Raw genomic sequence first — 21469 nt, 5'->3', positions numbered from 1 at the left:
TACGTGTGTGTGTGTGTGTGTACTTTTTTATGATCTGGCCCCGAGTTTTGAACCTGGATTCCATATTCTAGTCGCAGATTTAAAAAATAAAAAAACCTTATTTAAAACCTTGTGTATGTAAAGTATTAACTTGGAGAAGCACACAAATTCTTTTCAGCTTTGTTTGAAACGTCAGAAAGATGGGTGTTATGGGTCCACTGGTGACAATCTGGTTAGAATTTATAAATTGATTAATGAATTTACTCAATTCTGAGCATTTTTAATATCCCTCATGCTTTTCATTTATAAAATTAAGTGGTGGGGACGTGAGGGAGTACGAATTCTACTTGGCAAGAAATAGACTCAGGTGCTCGACGCGAGCTTGATGTTAAGAAAAAAAAAATAATCTAAAGGAAAAAAATCATACAGAGTGATAAAAATACCTTAGTTTACCCCCATGACCCGTTGTGACATAGGACCCTCTCTATCATAATATATAAGAGAGAAGGTACGGAACTTCCAAATACTTCGCTCCACCCATAACCCTCGATTTCCTTCTGCTATTTCCGTCTTTAAAGGCACGTGACCATACTATATGGCTTGTTGTACTTCTGAGATATTTTTCTATCCATCAAGCCATCATTGACTTTTCTGCGTTGTACCAAACTTTACGAATGAATACAGAATACATGAAAACATTGAACACCAACAGCTTCGATTACTCAATACTAACCATATAAACACTGCAAATAAGAAATAAGAAGATACACATGAGTATTTTAGTCTTTATTGCTAGTTAGTTGCTTGTTGTTAACCATAACTTCTGTTAACATGCTTAATAAACAGTTTTGTGTTCTACTAACTGTTTTAGCTTACGCTAACAACGCTTTCGATCATTTCATAATGTTATCTATACATTCGTCACGCTATCATTTCACAAAACATTTCATTTAAGTCACATTATTTGTTTAGCTCATCTATTATGTTATTAAATACTGTTACCTTCGTTTTGATGCTTCTGCTCATTAATTGCACCCTGAGAATTAGATTGTTCCCTTATTATAAGGTATATCGTCAGGTGAACCAAAAGCTGATCACAAGATGGACCCTTCTGAATCTGTCGCCCGTCCTCTAGGGGCAGAGAAATCAAGTTGGTTACTTATTCCTTATTCCCGATTCAATAAGGAATAAGTAACCAGTTACCGATTCAATAAGGAATAAGTAACCAGTTACTTATTCCCGATTCAAATATTTTCACATACATTTTAATACTTATTCCTTATTCACACGTTTTTTTAAATATTGTTTTTTTATTCATTATTCCCAATTCAGTGTGTAATTGGTTACCACTTAGTTAATGCAGATGAAAGCTTTTTAGGGCATGCAGTGGTGTAATTCTAACCTGATTGGAGAGTGCTATATGAAGCTAAATATAGACAGATCACTGACTATATGTAGGAATCGTTTAGGATATTGATGGGAATACGTGTTTTGTAATTTGATATAGGATTAATTAGTTGTGTTAGGCATTTGGGTCGTGTCTTGTGTTGCATAGCGTTAAGTATTAGTATTCGGGTTCGAAAAGCTTACTAATGACTCAAGTAAAAGGGAAACCACAAAAAAAAAAAAACATACAAGTGTGAAGTTGGAGATTTCTCGTGTGTGGTCGTCATGTCCTTAAAGGAGAACTGTGTGAAGTATTTACGAGTTTAAGAAGCCTTCAGTTGACTTGAATATTGTCTTAAAGTCCTTGGAACTGGGGAACTTAGCATACTTGTAACCGATTTCCAGAAATTGGGGTTATAAAGGGGAGTGGAGGGCAGGTAAAGCACATGACGCAAGAAGATGCTATCTTACTTATACAGTTTGGTCGTTATGTATCATCTTTAAAGAGAGTTGACGAGGACCCTTCATGAGATGTTATCTCTAGAAGATAGTGCAGTAACGAAAGTTACTGAGAAATTTCGTTGAGCCGATTTCGAGAAATCAGCTACATGACGGAGGTCTCGTACGATACATATAGTAAGATTATAACATAGAACCTTCTTTGACATTTTATCTCTAGGGGATAGAGATCCGTCCACAAAAAATGTCCTTACGAATTTCGTAGAGAGGAAACAGCATAATAAGGGACGCCCTATGGGTATCTGGTATTACCCCACCCCCACCCCCGAAAAAACCCAACAAAAACAACAACACGCAGATATTAATATACTGCATCGATAGTTTGTACTAATTTAACACCTGCTAAGAGGATTTTGATTTCCTTCTAACTAGGTACACGTTCTAAAAGCTTTTTTTTCATATAAAAAAAAAATCGTCGAGACGACTACGAGAAATCTACTGTTTGATGAAAGTCGAGTAAGACACATGCCGTGAGAACATTATATCTTTATACCGTTTTGACATGGAACCTTCTTTTATATTTTATCTCTAGGGGATAGAGTCAACTCTCGAACGAAGTCCTAGTGAATTTCGTCGATAGCAAACCGCGATATAAGGTGCGTCCGACGTGTACCAGGTATGAAAAACACGCACAGATTAATAGACTGAATCAAAGAGTTTGTACTAACTGAACTTCTGATTAGAGGATTTTGATCTCAACGCCTGTTGAACAGTACGAAAGTAGTGATCCGTCCTAACAGTATGAAAATTAGAAAGAAAAAAAAAATTTCCAGCCTATTTTCTAGAACATCGCGGCTAGATAAAGCAATCAGAACTCTTTAGATGCTGTAAGATTATATCTTACGTTTCCATTTGAGCCATTACGTCCCCTCTTTTAGGTTTTTACATGAACCCTTCTTTGATATTTTAATCCTAGGGTATAAAGCCCACTAACCAAGGACGTCCTGACATTTCGTCGAAAGAAAACAGCGAAATAAGGGCGCACCATGGTGTAACAAGATAACCGGGTGGGATTTTCGGATTCACAACAGATTACTTTTGACGATGATAAAACTACTAGGCTTAATAATGGATGACTTGCATGAGCAATTAATTATGAATATGTGCGCGTATATATAATCCGAATATTGGATTTAATTAACATAAGAACGCACAGACTTGATGAAAAATAAAAAAAATTTAGCAAATACAAAGACAAGAGGTGAATGGTTCACAACGATTTGGCAATGAAACGATGGATATAGTTTACTGAGGTAGTAAACGATGTAAAATTTTACTCAAGTAGTAAAATGCATTCATTCGGGTAGCGAAATTATGGTGATAAAGAGGGACAGATATACAACTTATCTGTACAGTCCCTAAAGATACGCTTTGTTTTACGAACCCAAAAATTAGCCAACGTATAACAAATTACATGTATGGAGACACTCCGTCATCAGTACACTTTGTTTCAGCTCCACGGCTGCTACAGTTCAGATTCACAGCTGCTACAGACTCTGGACACTCGGAACACTTCGAAACACTCGGAACACTCCGAACATTAGGCCCTCCGGACATTAGACATTCCGGACATCAGACACTCCGGTCACCCCAGACATTATAGACACTCCGGTCACTCCAAACACAGACACTCCGGTCACAGACAGACACTCCGGTCACAGACGTTCCAGTCACAGACAGCTGAAAATATATCCAATACCGTATACTATACATGACACGGGCATAATAACGTAATGACGTTATACACGGTAAATTATATAGATTACATTATCAGCACAATAATTACAAAATGACAGGTTAAAAAACCTAATCTTGCTCGATAAGAATCGTACTATATATTAAACAGTTTTTTTTTGGAGAAAATGTAGCTTTTCATTACTAACATAAATCCCTTGTTAAGTAGAAAGCGAGAATAGAAATATGTGCATTATGGGAGCAGGACATTACCCCCCTGTCAATTACTCCCCCTGTCAATTACTCCCCCTGCAATTACCCCCCCCCCGCCATTACCTCCCCCCCCATCAATTACCCCCCCCCCCCCGGTATATTACCCCCCTGCCATTACCCCCCCTCATATTACCCCCTGCCATTAGCATCATTTAGACATACAGATACAAAATCGAACTAATGCAAATACGACGAATTTAAAGTGTACACAAACACAATCTGATAATCCGTGCTCAATTTATACTATTGTTTTGTCTTCAGCTCACTGAATAAAATTCGAGCAGAAATGTTTTCTAATTAAGTGTACACAAACACAATCTGATTAGAGTATTGGCTTCACAACAATAAAAATGATTTTAGCAGTTTAATCTGTGGTCCATCTATACAATTGTGTTGGCTTCACCTCACTGAATATACTTCGAGCAGAAATGGTTTCTAATTAAGTGTACACAAATACAATCTGATAAGGGTATTGGCTTCACCTCATTGAATATACTTCAAGCAAAAATTATTTCTATGCGCATGCTCCAGAAAAACTAATATATATATATATCACCAGAAATATTTTTACCATGGATAAAGTTCAGAGTATACGTGGAGAGCAATCATTCCTGAACGTGATAATTTCTCAGCAACTTGGAGGACATCCAGCGGAACCAGCTCGAAAGAAATATCTTGAGAAGTACAGTCAGTTATAGCAATGGCGCGTACAAAGCAATAGTGGAGAGTAGCAGAGAGAGGTAAAAGGTTCACACTAACAACTTTGAGATTATTTGTGTTTAAATAGTTGTCCATAACATCTTAACTTATTCTGTATTGCTGCCCATAAAAATCCCGGCTGGGATTAGGAGCAGCAGAACAGAGTGAGTGATACTCAACATATACACAAATAGTGGCAAGCTTTTGCTCTTGTATATGCTTACATTTTTGTCAAATAGGATATCCAATAGATTAGTATAATTTGTTTTGAGCATTGACCAGCTCGCAAACGTTGAAACCCCATTAGGAATAACTACATAGGACTAATAGTAGAGTGCGACCCATTCTCGGCTGCACACAAACCAACCAAAATGGAAATAGATCGAGAGGGACAGGACGGACCAGGCGGATCCAAAATTAAGAAATACTTCCAGACAGTCATAGAGGAGAGTAGAATGATAGTCAATCACCCGGCCGGGTGCCAGACTATTGACTTCGATGAGGCGGAGAGCGCACCTAGACAAAGCGAAGTACTCACGGCATTGCACACCGCTGGATTTGATATAGGCAAAATAGAGGCCTTGCAAAACGGGGGATTGAATAAATATGTGATATACCCCAAAAAGAACGAACCACTACTGGAAGGAGATGAAATCACCATAAAGGGAATGAAGGCGAGAATATACAAAACAGTGCCCTTCATCAGAAATATCGAACCAAGAGCGACTGAGGTTCACGTGATGGGACTACCTTTGGAAGTGAGTACAGACGAGTTGATTGAAAAACTACAAAAGAAGATGGGAGTCAAGGTCATCACCCATAAAATGGCTACTATTTGGGGATTTGCCCCAATCAAGTCGGGCAACAGACTAATATATGTTAGTAAAGCTGACGCAAAAAAAATACCAATCTTCTTCTATGTACTAGGGTTTAGAGTGAAAACCTGGTACAAGGGGTCCGAACACGACAGAGCGTGCCCCCTATGCCACTACACAGGGCATGGCCCTAGAGACTGCCCTGGGGCACAGGAAGAAAGAAGACCGCAAGGAGAAGCAGCAGGAAAGCAACCACAACAACAACCACCAAAACAACAACAACAACAACAACCACCAAAACAACAACAACAACCACAACAACAACAACAACAACCACAACAACAACCACAACAACCACCACCACAACCACCACCACAACCACCACCACAACCACCACCACAACCACCACCACAACCACCACCACAACCACCACCACCACCACCACCACAAGAGGAGATATTGAATCTCATAAGAGCGGTTAGAGAGAGGGAGGGAACTATCCATACACTCCCTGATTTGGACATCACAAAAATTGAGGCTCATAAGACCCTGGGTTGGGAGGGATACCTAAGCCCCAACAAAACCGGAAAAGCAGAAATGCAAGCCGAGGAAGGAATACCTATAAGCAATAGGTTTGAAACCCTGGAGGTAGAGCATACCCAGCAAGAAGATACCCCACCGCAACTAACCTCAACGCCGATGCCGAAGAGAGGGAGGCGAAAAAGGAAGACGGACACAATTTCACCGCAGGAAAGATCAAGCTCAAAGAGGAAACAAAACAAAGAGAGAAAACAGGTGGAAACGGTAGAAACGGAGTCAGGGGAGGAAAAAACAGACCTGGACAGTGAAGATGAAGAAAAGGAGACAATGAAACCAGAAGGAAATGAGACGGGGGATAGTGGAGAGAAGACAAACGATATGGAAACGGACACGGACATGGACACGGATACAGAAAACAAGAATCAACTCAATCAACTCAAATGACTACCACGAATAGCACAATACAAAATACAAGCAACAGTACGGCCGAGAGTGGCAGCACTATGGTCTCAATACAGGGGGGTGGGGAAACCAGTGCCCCCTCCAGTGAATTTTCTCAATAACATAAATAAATCATAATAGATAAATAATCAGCAAGAAATGGAAAGCAACACCCTGGTATATGACAGGAATGGAGGGAAAAAACTTGCAGCTCCTGTCAATAAATGTAAATGGCATAAGTAAAGAAAAAATATTAAAATTTCCAGAAGATCTTAAATATGATGTGTTATTTATACAAGAAACTCATAACGGTTTTAAAGGTAACATGAAAGCACTAATAGAGGGTAGGCTGAATGGAGTTTTGATAACTAGTGATTATGTACACACTGATGTAAGAGGGGGGGGTGGCAATTTTATTTAAAAACAAAAAGGGACTAGTATGGGATAGAATGGAAGTAGGGAATTTTTTCAAGGGAAGGATGATACATGTTGTAATTGATGAAATACATATAATTAATATTTATATGCCAGCAAATAGGGATCAAAAGAAAATATTTTTAGAACATTTGAATACATATATAGCGAAATTTGCCACAGAAAACATGATTATAGGGGGTGATTTTAACTGGGTAGGTGATAATATAGATAGGGAAGGGAACTTAGCACCTAATGATATCAGAATAAAAGCGGATATGGATTACTTTATTGAAAAATATAAATTGATAGATGTGTATAGAATACAAAATTTATTAAGAAAACAATACACGTATGAATACAAAACAAACAAAGGGAGCCGCATAGACAAATTTTATTGCAATAACTATGATAAAGATATGTATAAAGAAACTAATATTATTGACTTTAAAATATCAGATCATAAACTCATTACTATGACAATAATAATTAAAGTTAGAGAAACATGGGGAAAAGGTAGATGGATGTTAAATAACTCAATTTTAAAAGATGAAGAATTTATACAAACTATAAAAATTGAAATAAATAAACTTAAAAGTAGGGAAAATGCAGATATAATTATAGAGTGGGAGAAACTTAAAAGAAAAATTAAAGAAATTGCGATTGAATACTGTAGCATAAAAAGTAGGAAACTAAAAATGGAAAGAGAAGCGATTAGATATCAAATGCAAAAACTGAATAACACCTATGATACCGAAACTAGACTAAAAAACAGATTGGAAGAAATAAATAAACTAGAAAACAGGGGTAGGGAAATTAGGGCAGGGAAATACACGGGAATTTACAAAAAGGCGGAAGGATTATATAAAAGGGAGGAAAAAAGAATGGGGGGGAGATAAAACTATGAATAAAATTAAAATTAATACAACAACAACAACAACAACAACATTTACGGGGAAAGAAGAAGTAATGGAAAAAATTAACTATTATACTAAACTCTACGAATCCCAGCAAATAGCAGATAATGAAATAGATAAATATTTAAGCCAAATACCGTGTGATAAAATTAAACCTGAATTTAAAAAACTATGTGATGAGTTTATCTCGCAAGAGGAAATTTTAGAGAGTATAAACTCAATGAACAAGGGGAAATCACCAGGAGGAGATGGACTCTCTGCAGAGTTTTACATGACATTCTGCGGAGAGTTGTTGCCCATTCTTGAATGTTTATATAACAACATTTATTTACGGAATAAAGGAATGACAGAAACAATGAAGGAGGGGATCATTATTTTAATATATAAGGGGAAGGGGGATAGGGAAGATTTAAAAAACTGGAGGCCCATCTCCCTCCTCAATACAGACTACAAGATATTGAGTAGAATACTAGGTAATAGAATAAAAAAGGGGATAGAGGACATTATAAACATAAATCAAACCTGCGGGCCAAAAAATAGAGACATACAACATAATATCCTAAACATAAGCACAATAATAGACTATCTACAAAATAGGAAACAAAAAGCTGCTATGGTACTTTTTGACCAAGAAAAAGCCTTTGATAGAATAGAGCATAATTACATACAAAAAGTCTTAGAAAAATTTGGATTCGGAGAGCCTTTCCGAAATTGGACAAAGATACTATATGATAACATAACGTCTAGAGTACAAAATAACGGAGCCATGACAGATAAATTCGACATAAAACGATCAGTGCGGCAAGGGTGCCCACTATCGATGCTGTTATACGTAATAGCGATTGAAATGCTGAGTATTAGTATAAAACTAAACAAAAAAATTAAAGGTATAAAAGTTCCAAATATTACAGATGAAGTGAAAATGCTGCAACATGCAGATGATTGCACAAACTTTATAGATGATCCGATTTCCTTTGAACACCTAATAAAGGAATATGAGAAATTTGGACAAGCATCCGGATCAAAAATAAATCATGACAAAACAGAAATATTAGAGATAGGTAACTGGCGGGGCATGCACTCAAGCATACCTGCCCATATATTCAAAGATACCGTTAAAGCACTCGGAGTGTGCTTTGGCAAAAATGAAGAGAAAGACAACTGTAAAAAAATGGAAAGGGAGATTAAACGGAATATTGATATCTGGGCGCTTACGCCGTTATGCTTAATGGAACGAGCACAAGTGGCCAGAACCTATATGTATAGTAACCTTAATTATATAATGAAATCAACCAACATAAATAATGTAATATTGAATAATATAGACAAACCGATAATAAATTATATATGGGATCTTAAACTACACTACGTAATAAAAGAAGTTTTGTATAAAACAAGAGAATTGGGGGGATTAGGATTACCAAGCCCATTAATTCTAAAAACGACTAATATACTAAATAGATTTAAAAGACTGAGCGACGCTCCAAAACTACCATGGGAAGGGATATATATATATTGGTTTGGGTTTGTATTAAGAAATAGGGAGGGGATATACAAAAATAATAATGTCATGAAATTACTAGAAGCACCAAGAAAATATAGAAGTATAAAAGATTTATTAATGAAGTATAGAGATAAAAAAGAATTTTGGGACTTAGACGAAAAACTTTCATACGATTGGATTAGAAATGACTTGACCAAAAATATAATACCTAAAGTAGAAAAAGGAAACTTATATGTGAACTGGAAGAAAGCATGGGGGCACTGGTGTAGATTAGGGTCCCTGAAAGTACAAAGCCTCGCCTTCAAATACATGCATGATGCGTGGTTGACAGGAGAGGTGGCAGCGAGACGGCGTATGGTCAGAGTAACGCCAAAATGTCCGCTGTGCAAAATAGGGTTTTATAGCAAAAGACATATTATTCTACATTGTAAAGAAACATTAAATGAAAGAACAATAATAATAAATGAAATAAATAAAAATAGCTCTTTTAAGCCGCAGAGTCTACTATACTTAGACGGCGATTTTAATAAAGAAACGTTATACAAAATTTCTAGCTTTATAGTAAATACTATTAAAATATGTGGACCTATTAAATTTTAAAATAGATTAGATTAGATTTCAAGAGGGAAAGTACAGATGATGAGGCCATGGGGCTATGTCACATGGCGCTACGCGAAGTGAACAGGCCCATGGCAGAATCTGGAACAGAACCCCTCTTGGAAAATAAATTTTTAAAAAATAAATTCCTTCTATCCTATCACTAACACTCTTTTAAATTTTTTTTTTTTTTTTTTCTCTCACCTATTTCTCAAATATTATTTTGGAACATATTTAGATACAATTATAACTACAAGATAGACCGCTCCATGGGGGAGAAGCATAATAAATAAAAAAAATGTGAACCCTCCCTGGAGCTCAGTCTAATCTTATTAAGAAAGGTGATACAGCATATACATAAGAATCATTAAGATTCAAAATTAAGGGGAAATCACCTTTCTTCCAAATTCAAAAAGTACAAACAAGATCTTCCGTGGTATTTAAACACGGAATATAGTAGGAAAACTTATACACTACAAGAATTTGATTAACAGCTATCCCAACAGAAAGATATTATAACATACATAACAAATAGCACAAACATATAGCATACATGGGACGTAGGAGACCCTAGCAAGGTCACTGAGAAAACGAAAAGAGGAAGTTAAACCGAGAGGATAATCTAAATCACTCTCGGATAAACCCCTCTATAGACACACTAAGGACCGAAAAAATACCCGATTTCCTAAATTCACTTTCCAAAAAAGATGGAATAAAACACTACAACACATCTGGGGGAATACCAAAACACATAAACATTTTATGTAATTAGGAAAGGGGGGGCATCTGTCTGGTGCCCCAGAGAAGAAGAAAGAAATATCGTGACTGCATTACTCGGATTATGAACATTGTTAATGACTTTGCTAATAGAGAGCACTTAGAATACTTACGAGGGATTGCACATAACATTCAGCTGTAATCTTATAAATATAACATATTTTATGGTAATATAACATTTTGATATGATGATTTTACTATTGAATATTCCAGGACAAGTATATGTTTTCAAGGCTGAGATTCATTTACTAAAAAAAAATTTAAAATAAATTCTTTTGAAATTTATTTTAATTTATTATTTGCTCTTGGGATATAACAAGTACATGGGGGGTAATATACCGGGGGGAGGGGAGGGTAATTGATAGGGGGGTAATGGCAGGGGGGTAGTTGCAGGGGGGTAATATACCGGGGGGTAATTTCCCAGACCCGTGCATTATACTGTGTAAACCAAAGCTACATAGCAAAGATTAAAAAATAAAGGTGGTAGTACAGTAGTTATAGGTTATAAACTAGAAATTAATAAACTTACATACCTCGACGGCTGAAGATGTGCAAGTTTTTGGAGCAAACTGCCGGCTGACAAGACTATTCCGTATTGTAAAGAAACTTACGTACGGTGAAGTATTTATACACAAACATAGTCTGTGCATTATATGCATTGGTTCGTCCCATCGAGAGCACTTCGCACGTGCGGCATGGGATGAACCGAACTCACTATTTCGAAATACGACACAATATACATAAATAATCCTCGGGTATCGTTGTAACAAAAAACGAAACCCGAATACATGTATTCAATAAATAAAAGAATTTAATTCCGTGACAATACTTCTCACCTAAAAAAAGTGGTAACACTTTTAGAAAAATCACGGAATGTGAACATAAACAATTGTTAAAACGTCCAATTTGAATACTGAACGAAAATGATCTGCTAATTACACCTTACTTAAAAAATCAGCACCCACATTTTCCGATCCTCGAATCGCTTCGATCCGGAAACTATACGATTACAAGGACAACGCCCAACGCACCAGTCTTGCATTGGTGACCTTTGCTTTGTTCAAGTATAAGAGAGACTGATGGTCCGTTTGTAAGGTAAACTCTCTCCCGAAAAGGTACGTATGGAATTTTCCTATCCCTTATACTAAGGCTAGGCACTCCTTCTCAATCACGGAGTAGTTTTGCTCCCTAGGGAGCAATTTCCTGCTAGCATAAGCAATGGGCAATTTCATCCCCTCTTGCTCCTGTAGTAAAACAGCCCCAAGACCCGTATCGGACGCATTAGTCCTCAGCACAAAAGTTTTGTTCAATTCTGGTAACTTTAAGATTGGTGTACTTACCAGTTTCTGTTTTAAAGCATTAAATGCTTTTTCCTGGCACACACCCCAGGGAACTTTATTCGGTTGCCCATTCCTAGTCAAGTCTGTTAATGGGCTGGCAATAGCCGCAAAATTGGGGACACATTTCCTGTAAAACCCAATCAAACCTAGGAAAGATCGTACTTGTTTTTTAATTTCCGGTCTAGGTGTATCTTTGATTGCTCCTATTTTATCTGGGTGAGGTTTCAACTGACCGAATCCACTCACGAGATGTTCCAAACACTCTAGGCTAAAATACGCTATACTACATTTGGTGGGCTCAGCTATAAGATTTGCAGTGTGAAGTCTATCGAACAGATCCCGTAATACCTTCACATGTTCATACATGGGTATGTGTATAAACAAAGATATCATCTACAAAACTGTCGACGTTTTCCATACCGTTTAACAGTTTGCGCATGAGACGAACGCATGACGCACCGGCGTTGACTAAACCGAAAGGCATAACTTTAAATTGATAAAGACCTTTCGGATTCGCGAATGCCGTTAATTCGCGGGCATTACAGCGATTGGTATCTGCCAATATCCCTTGGTATGGTCTAATTTGGGAATGTATTTATGACCTGCCAAGTTCGAAAAAAATCTTTCCATATCTGGCATTGGTTCTGCGTCGAACACGGTGATTTTGTTCTATTGCCGAAAATCAATGCAGAAACGGTTATTCCCGTCTTTCTTTCTGACTAACACAACAAAGGACGAGTACGGAGAACTGGAAGGTTCGATCACTTCCTTGTTTAACATTTTCCCCACTTCTTCGTTGATTGTCTCCCGCACATTAAAGGGTATTGGATATTCTTTAATCCTGATCGGCTCAGAGGTATTCAACTTGATCTCGTGTTGAATCAATCCAGTACGGCCCGGTTTGTCCGTAAACAGTCAGGGTATTGGGACAAAACCTCCAATATCTGTGTATGCTGACCCACTGATAAATTCGGGCATGCATTGATCTGGTCAATACCTTCTTTCCCTACGTCAGTGGGGTATTAAAGGGGCATTTCTGTACTGGAGACGATTCCGATTCGTCACACGACTTATCCTGTATCACCGCTATGCATACTACATTCAAGACCCCTTTATCTATTGTTTGTCTAGGTCTTTCTAGGTAGAGTTTAAACGTATTGGCGTGAACTATATTGGACTTACCCTCCACATCAATGATTTAGTCCATTTCGCCTTTCACCTGTTTGACTTCCATTGGAATAGCAGCTTATTTTTATTTGTTAGGAGAAGCACGAACACTTGATTGCCTACATCAAACGTTTTACCCCGCGTTCCTCGGTTGTAGTACTTCGCGTACCTACGACTAGATTTCGCGAGTTTGTCTTGCGTCATTCGACTTCTTCGTCCGCGACTTCGTTTGACCACAGTTCGCGTAAAATGCGCATAGGACCACGAACTGTCCTACCGTACAATAGTTCAAACGCGGAGAAGCCAAAGCTTTTATGAGGAACCTCACGATACGCGAACAGAATTGCGTTCAGATACCTATCCCAATCCTTAGGTCTTTCCACATACATACTACTACTAATAATAATAATAAGGACTTTGTATAGCGCCTAATCTTTACAACATTAGACAACACCTACAAGATAAAAAAAAAAACATATATAATGATGACATTACGAACACAAACACCATAAATTAAAAAACATAGAAGAAACAAAAACATGCTGAGTTTATTTAAGGTAGGAAACATTATTAGGTCTTTAAGTTTTTTTTCAGTCGCAACATTTGCTTCAACGTCCCGTTGAATTTCTCGACCAACCCATTGCACATATGGTGGTAGGGTGTCGTGCGCAACTGTTTAACGGACAACAACCTTCTAATTTCTGCCATGAGATCTGAGGTGAATTGAGCGCCACAATCCGTAAGAACCTCTTCGGGCACTCCGACCCTGCTGAACATATCATCGAGCGCTTCGGATACACGTTCGGTTTCAATCGATGGCAAATCTATGGCTTCGGGGTATCTGGTAGCGCAATCTACCAGCGTCAAGATGTGTCGGTTTTTCCGATTTGTATTTGGACATATAGGTCCCAAAATGTCAACGGCCACTCATTTAAACGGAGTATCTATCAATGGCATTTGACTTAACGGTACTCTAGTTAACCTGCCCTTAGAGACAGTTTTCTGACAAACTTCGCACAAGCGACAGAACCGTGCTACTTCGCTATTGACACCAGACCAATACAATTCTCTTAATACCCTCTCTGTTGTTTTCTTCATGCCTAAATGACCCGCCATACTCGACTCCTGCGTGACCTTGAGTACATGCGACCTGGATTTATGGGGGACCACTAGTTGCAAGAACTTCCTATCAAGTGTAGAGTATTCCCTATATATTAAACATTTTTCAAGTAAGGAATTTAGAGGAACGCCCGTTCTTACGCTTCCTCACGGTACCCAATAATGCTTTCTTCGCGTTTGCACGTAGAGACGCGTCACATTTTTACTCATTCTTAAATCTGCGCGGCAGATATCTGTAATGGTTTCCGGTAATTTTAATTTACGTAAAGGTTTGTTATCTTCCTTTACCTGAACCCTAGCTTACAAAGCTTGGATGATCGGGAATCGGAAGTCTGACATGTCGGAAGCCTAGATCCTTGTACATTGCCAATCGTAAGTTCATAGATCGGAATGGCTATGCATAACGTTTCCACGTTTTTGCTCTCTCTCTCTCTCTCTCTCTCTCTCTCTCTCTCTCATATTGTAACTGCATTTGTTCTTTCTTGTAACTGCATTTGTCTTTCTTTCTCTTTTTCCCCGCTTGTATTTGCGTTTGTTTTTGTCTTTCTTCTTTCTGAAGCTCCAGCTTCCTCAACTCCAATTCCATATTGTACTTTAATTCTAATTCCTTCACTTTTATTTCAGAGTCAGATACAGACTTACTGATCGAAAGCAAAGCATTTTTATCCAAAAAATTCTTTTCTGCCAAAAGCTGAACCAAAATATTTCTTATTTCTTGTTTCGTTAAGGAAGCCTTTACCTCAGAAATATCGTATTTTCTGGAAAGTTGAATCAATTCATCTTATTTAAAAAGATCTTATTGTTCCTGGGTGGGATTTGAAAAAAAGATTTCCACTTTTGTTGACGTTGTAGAAAATGTTGGTCAATTTCACTAAGACTTCAAAAACATAGGGAATTCAAATAAAAAAGACATTAAAGTTTTCTAAAATATTTTAGCCAAAATTCATAATCCCGGATGAGCCCCCAATTTTTATGTTACATGTTTCGGCTCGAATAAACAGCATCGCAAGAAAGAATGAAAACAACAAACTTTGAAAAATGTAACAAATAATTTATTTCCCTGGGAAAATGCTGTAAAAATAAAAGAATAAGAACTTACGGTTTTAAGAATCAAAGCCAAAAAACAAACTCCAAGAATAATCCACGAATAAAAGTTTAGAAGTCGTAATACTAAAATGTTTTGATGATTTCAAGTTCGAGTCCCGACGAAGAATCCAAGATGGAAGGCGATGACGTATGCTGTATCCTGTTCAATCTTGTTGCCTACAGTTCCTTGTAGAAACACAAGAAATAATCCTCCGGTTTTGAAAACCCAAAATTATTTTTACGAAATGTCTTATTTCAAGAATTCTGTATGAGCACAACAAATATTTCCAGAGAAACGAATTAATCTTTTAGAATCCAAATAATCTGAAGAAAAATTAACATATAATTAAAAAACTGGCTACAACAGAAGGAAACGTCTTGACATCAAGCGTTTTTAAGCCCAGACTGTGAGATCGATCTCTAAACATCACTATTTAATCTAAGTAATGCGCAATTTCGGAAATGTCTAATTACAAAATAGAGGATCACGTGATCATGTTTATATATAAAATATCACGTAGCCTCTGTATCCTTGTTACTCCGAGAATAAAAGTTGTTTACTTCACTAAAAGCTATTTACAAGTCGAGGTTCATATATCCAAAACAGCCACGATCTCAACCTTATTATTCCCACAATAAAAATAAAAAATAACTTGTTCACGTGACTGTTACTAATTTTGAATTAAGGTCAAGAAACAGGTCAGCTTTATGTTTACAAAAATGAAGAGTCAGGGTCAAATTATTTTCTGGAAAAAATACTATTTCCTAGTAAACGAAACTACATTATTTTGACATATAATGACATTAAAAAATAAAAAGATTTTTAAGCTGACAAATAAATAAGATATAAATTAAGTCAAATATAAACAACAGTGCTCCAACGGTGGGAAAATGTTATAGAAAACTAGTCGAGCCGATTCTGAGAAACGTTTGGCTGTATAACGGATTTGGGTACACTGCCTGCCGTAAGAAAATTATATTTTACGTATACAGTTGGGACATTACGTTCACTCTTTGAAGAGTTTTTAAAGGGACCCTTCCTTACGATTTTATCTCTGTTGGATAGAAGCAACCTAAGAAGGACATCCTGACGAATTTCGTCGATAAGAATCAGCGAAATTAACGGGTTCCTATGGTTATTGGGTATGAAAACTCACGCACAATGTGGACAGATTCGTGAAATATTTGTAATATTCAAACCCCTTCTAAAAGGAATTTGATTTCAACGCATCTTCAGCTATATCTAACCTGGTATCGTTTCCAACATGAGGAAAAGTTTTAAAAAAGTCGACAGCCGATTTTGAGATTTTCTCGGTTAGAAAAAGAAGTTCGGTATCACACATGCCGTATATATATATATATATATATATATATATATATATATATATATATATATATATATATATATATATATATATATACCAACTTATGCTTAAGATTTTACATTACGTATACAATTGGGAAATTATGTACCCCCATTATAGAGTTTTGACATGGACCCTTCATTGATATTTTAACTCTAGGAAATAGAGTCCACCTACAAAGGAAGTCCTGACGAATTTCGTGAAGACGAAATAGCAAAATAATGGGCGCCTTAGGGGGTACCGGGTATTAATAACACGCAAATGTGTATAAACTATATATATGGTTTGTACTTATGGGACCCTTACTTAGAGGATGTTGATTTCAACGCCTCTTATACTGTTTCGAAATAAGACCCCTTTCTAACAGCAGAAAAAGGGTAAAGAAAATTAGTCAAGCAGATTTCGAGAAACTAAAGAAAGGAAGTCGAGCAGATCACATGAAGTTAAGATTATATACATGTGGGCCACATTACATCCACTCTTTAGACAGTCTTGACATGAACCCTCCGTGGATATTTTATCTCTAGGAGATCGAGTCCACCTACGAAGGAAGTCCTGACGAATTTCGTGGAGATGAAACTGCGAATGAAGGGGCGCCTTAGGATGTACCATCTGTGAAAAACACGCAAAATGTGGATCAAATTAAGCTAAAACTTGATCTAACTATAAAATGACTTAGAGGACTTTGATTTCATCTAGTTTGGAATCAGTTCCCACAGTAGGAAAAGTTTGTAGAGAATTTGTCGCATACAACACATACCGTTGGAAGATTTTATTCGATGTATACAGTTGAGACATTACGTTGTACCCTATTTACAATGGAGGAAGTCTACCTACCAAGGAAGTCCTAATAAATTTCGTGAAGAGGAATTGGTGAAATAAGGATCATCTTGCGGGTGCAAGTATGAGAAACACGCATCAATTGTATCAATATATGTTTACTAACTGAACTTCTACTTATAAACTATTTATTTCAACGTCTCTTCGGGAATGCCTAGCTATGTATCCGTTCCAACTGTAGGAAAGGTCTGATTAATATTTATTGAACCGATTTCACGAAATTGTCCGCTAGATCAAGGGGTTGGATACAATGCATTTATTAAGAAGATTTTTTAAATAAATTTTTTACACAGACACTTCTTTGACACTTATTCTCTATGGGGCAGCGTCGACCCACGACGAATTTGTTTGAGAGGAATCAGCGAATTAAGGGGCACCATGTGAGTACCTGGTTTGAAAAACACGCTCAATGTACATCTAATACAGGGATCTCAAACTCTAACCATCATGATAGCCGCATTAGGGGATTTGTGATGGCCCAAGGGCCGCACCATTTTTGTTATCTCTCATGACACCTTGTGACACCAATCATTTTGCGGGGCACAGGATACGGCCTTGCGGGTCGCGTGTTTGACAACCCTGATCTAATATATCTATAATTTGTAGTAATTTGACGACTACTTAGGGGATTTTGATTTCAACGCCTCTTAGACAGTACCTAGCTCGGGATCTGTTCCAACAGTAGGAAAACATAAAAATAATATGTCGAGCCGCTGTCAAGAAATTCTCGGCTAGAGAAATGTGGCCGGTACAGTACATGTCGTTAGAATGTCTTATTTTACGTATCAAGTTAGGCCCTTATGTCCCCTCTTTAAGCATCTTTGACATGGGCCCTTCTTTGACACACACGCACATATATAGATAGATAGATGTAGAATAGACCCACGAAGTATGCATTAACACATTTCTTCGAGGCGAATCAGAAAAAAAAGAGGCGCTTTTTCGGTACTAAAGATGAAACACCCACCTTGAGCATAGATTATCTCAATACTGTACTAATTGTACCCTTACTTAGAGGATTTTGGTTTCGGTGTCTGTTGGACAGTATCTAGTTAGGGACCCATTTTAACAGTAGAAAACATCTAAATGAGAATTTTCGAGCTGATTACGATAAATGAGGAGCTCATTGTTGTTGTTGGCATCCGTTAGTCTCGAGAGACGATGGAACTGCGACCATGAGAGATGTCCAGGTTGGTGGTTGTGCAGCGTCTGATGTGGCTAAGTAGTCCAATGCAGGAGTGGCAGTCCCTGCTGCACTTGCTGTACTTGAAGGTTGCGTCTGGTGTTGGTTGGAGCTGCTTCTTCTTCCTCTGTGATCGTCTTTCATCAGCTGGCAAGCGTTGCTTTCCTCTCCGGCTTTCAGACCAGTGATCAGAGCATGTCGCCAGCTTGATCTGTCTAGAGCGAGCTCTTCCCAGGTGTTGACATCGATATCAAGGGCTTTCATGTCATGCTTACAGGCATCCTTGAAGCGGTGATGTGGCCGTCCGATCGACCTTTTGCTAGAGGCGAGTTCCGAATAAAGAATGTCTTTGGGGATCCGTCCGTCATCCATCCGACGTACATGGCCCAGCCATCTGATGCGGCGTTGGCAGAGGAGTGTGATCATGCTGAGAATCTTGGCATGCTCGAGCACCTCGTTTTTTGTTACTCGATCGCTCCAGGTGATCCCGAGTATGCGTCGTAGGCATCGCATGTGAAAGGCGCTGAGTCTTTTCTCTTCTGAGGCGTACAGAGTCCAGGTTTCACTGGGGTATATGAAAGTGCTTAGCACGCACGCACGCACGGTACACGGTAATCTTAGTGTTTATGGTCAGCATGCTGTTGTTCCACACTCTCTGCGACAACCTGGAGCGAGAGGCTGTTGGTGATGGTAGAGCCGAGGTACATGAACTGACGCACCACCTCAAGTTTGTAGTTGTTGATGATGATGCTTGGGGAGGTTCGCGTCCTGAACCATCACGTTAGTTTCCTTTAGGTTTATGGTTAACCCAAACTCATCGCATGCTTTAGCAAAGCGGGTCATCAGGCGCTGAAGCTCAGCTTCTGTGTGGGTGGCTAGAGCAACATCGTCTAATAAGAGTATGTCCCTGATGGTTACTTCACGCACTTTGCTCTTTGCCTTCAGTCGTGCAAGGTTGAACAATCTGCCGTCTGATCGTGTGTGCAGGTAAATCCCTTCTGTGGACGTCCCAAGGGCGTGCTTGGGCAGAACTGCGAAGAAGATGCCGAAGAGCGTGGGGGCAAGGACACAGCCCTGTTTAACTCCACTGCGGACGTCTAAGGGGTCGGATGTTGAGCCATCATACTGCACTGTGCCTTTCATGTCATCGTGGAAGGACTGAATCATGCTTAGCAGCTTTGGAGGGCAACCAAGTTCTCGCCAGGATTGTGAAGAGTCCGTCTATAAAGGCCAGGAAGAGGGGTCTGTGTTGTTCTCTGCATTTTTCCTGCAGTAGCCTGACAGAGAAGATCATGTAGATTGTGGACCTCTCTGCGCGGAATCCGCACTGCGACTCTGGGTAAACTGTGTCAGCAAGCGTCTGCAGTCTGTTCAGGATGACGCGTGCGAAAACTTTACCCACGATGCTGAGAAGTGATATGCCCCTGTAGTTGTTGCAGTCGCTTCTGTCGCCCTTGTTCTTGTACAGGGTTATGATGTTAGCGTCTCAAATGTCCTGAGGCACTGCATCTTCGTCCCAGCACTGGCAGAGTAGGAGGTCGTGCAGGTGTGTGAGCAGCACGCTACATCCGCACTTGATGAGTTCTGCTGTGATTTCATCCTTCCCTGTTGCTTTACCTAGGAACAGTTTCTCTAAGGCCTTCTTTAATTCGTCTACAGATGGTTTCTCGTCCAGTTCGGCCATGAGAGGGACATTTTCAATGGCTTTGAGGGCATCATTGGTTACGTGGTTCTCTTTGGAGTACAGTTCGGAGTAGTAATCCACCCAACGCTCCATCTGCTTACCCTTGTTGTGGATGATACCGCCTGTGGCAGACTTCATTGGTGCTGTCAGTTTCTTCGTGGGACCCATTGCTTTCTTTATGCCATCGTACATGCCTCTGATGTTTCCAATATATGCTGCTGACTGGATACTCTGACAGAGCTGAAGCCAGTATTCATTGGCACACTGCCCTGCTAATCTCTGCACTTTGCTTCTGGTAGACCTGTATGCCTGTAGTCTCTTCTGGCAGGGGGATCGCTTGTATTGCAGGTGAGCACCGCGACGCTCTTATATGGCTGGCATGAGTGTGGCAGAGTTAGCCTCAAACCAGTCATTGTTCTTTGATTTCTTCTTACCAAAGACCCGTGTGGCTGTGATGTATACAGTCTCTCTGATGTGATCCCATCTTTCTTTGGCACTGCCGTTGGGGGGTTCTGAGTCAAACGTCTTGGAAAGAGCATAGGTGAATTCCTCAGCCTTGTCTGGATTTGATGTCTTGCTGACATCAATGCTTGGTTGACCCTCTTGCCTAGAGCGGTGGATCTTCTTTGGTTGAAGCTTCATTTTGCAGCACACCAGGGAGTGGTCGGTGTCGCAGTCAGCACTGTGGAAGGTACGGGTAAGAAGCACACCCTTCATGGCTGACCGTCCTGTAATGATCAAGTCCAGCTGGTGCCAGTGTTTAGACCGGGGATGCCTCCATGACACTTTGTGCTGTGGCTTTGTCTGAAAGAATGAATTGGTGATGCTGAGTTCGTGGGACGAGCACATCTCTAGAAGGTGCTGCCTTTTGTCATTCATCTTCCCAACGCCAAACTTGCCAAGACAGGAAGGCGAAGAGTCATGATAGGCACCCATCCTAACATTGAAGTCGCTCAGCAAAATCAAGTTCTCTTCCTTGGGAATTTTTTCGATGAGCGAGTTTAACTCATCATAAAACTCATCCATGGTATCTGTGGAGGATCTTAGTGTGGGAGCGTAAACGCTGATCAGGTTGACAGGCCCGTTTGTGGTGTGGAGGCGGAGGGATAGCAGTCTTCCATTTTCTTGTTGGCAGGGTTCTATCATCCACA

The sequence above is a fragment of the Sinohyriopsis cumingii genome, chromosome 7, assembly GCF_028554795.1.
Source record: "Sinohyriopsis cumingii isolate HCF-2022 chromosome 7, ASM2855479v2, whole genome shotgun sequence".
Classification (NCBI taxonomy): domain Eukaryota; kingdom Metazoa; phylum Mollusca; class Bivalvia; order Unionida; family Unionidae; genus Sinohyriopsis; species Sinohyriopsis cumingii.
The sequence above is the reverse complement of the archived record's forward strand: the minus strand, read 5'-3'. Positions refer to the sequence as shown.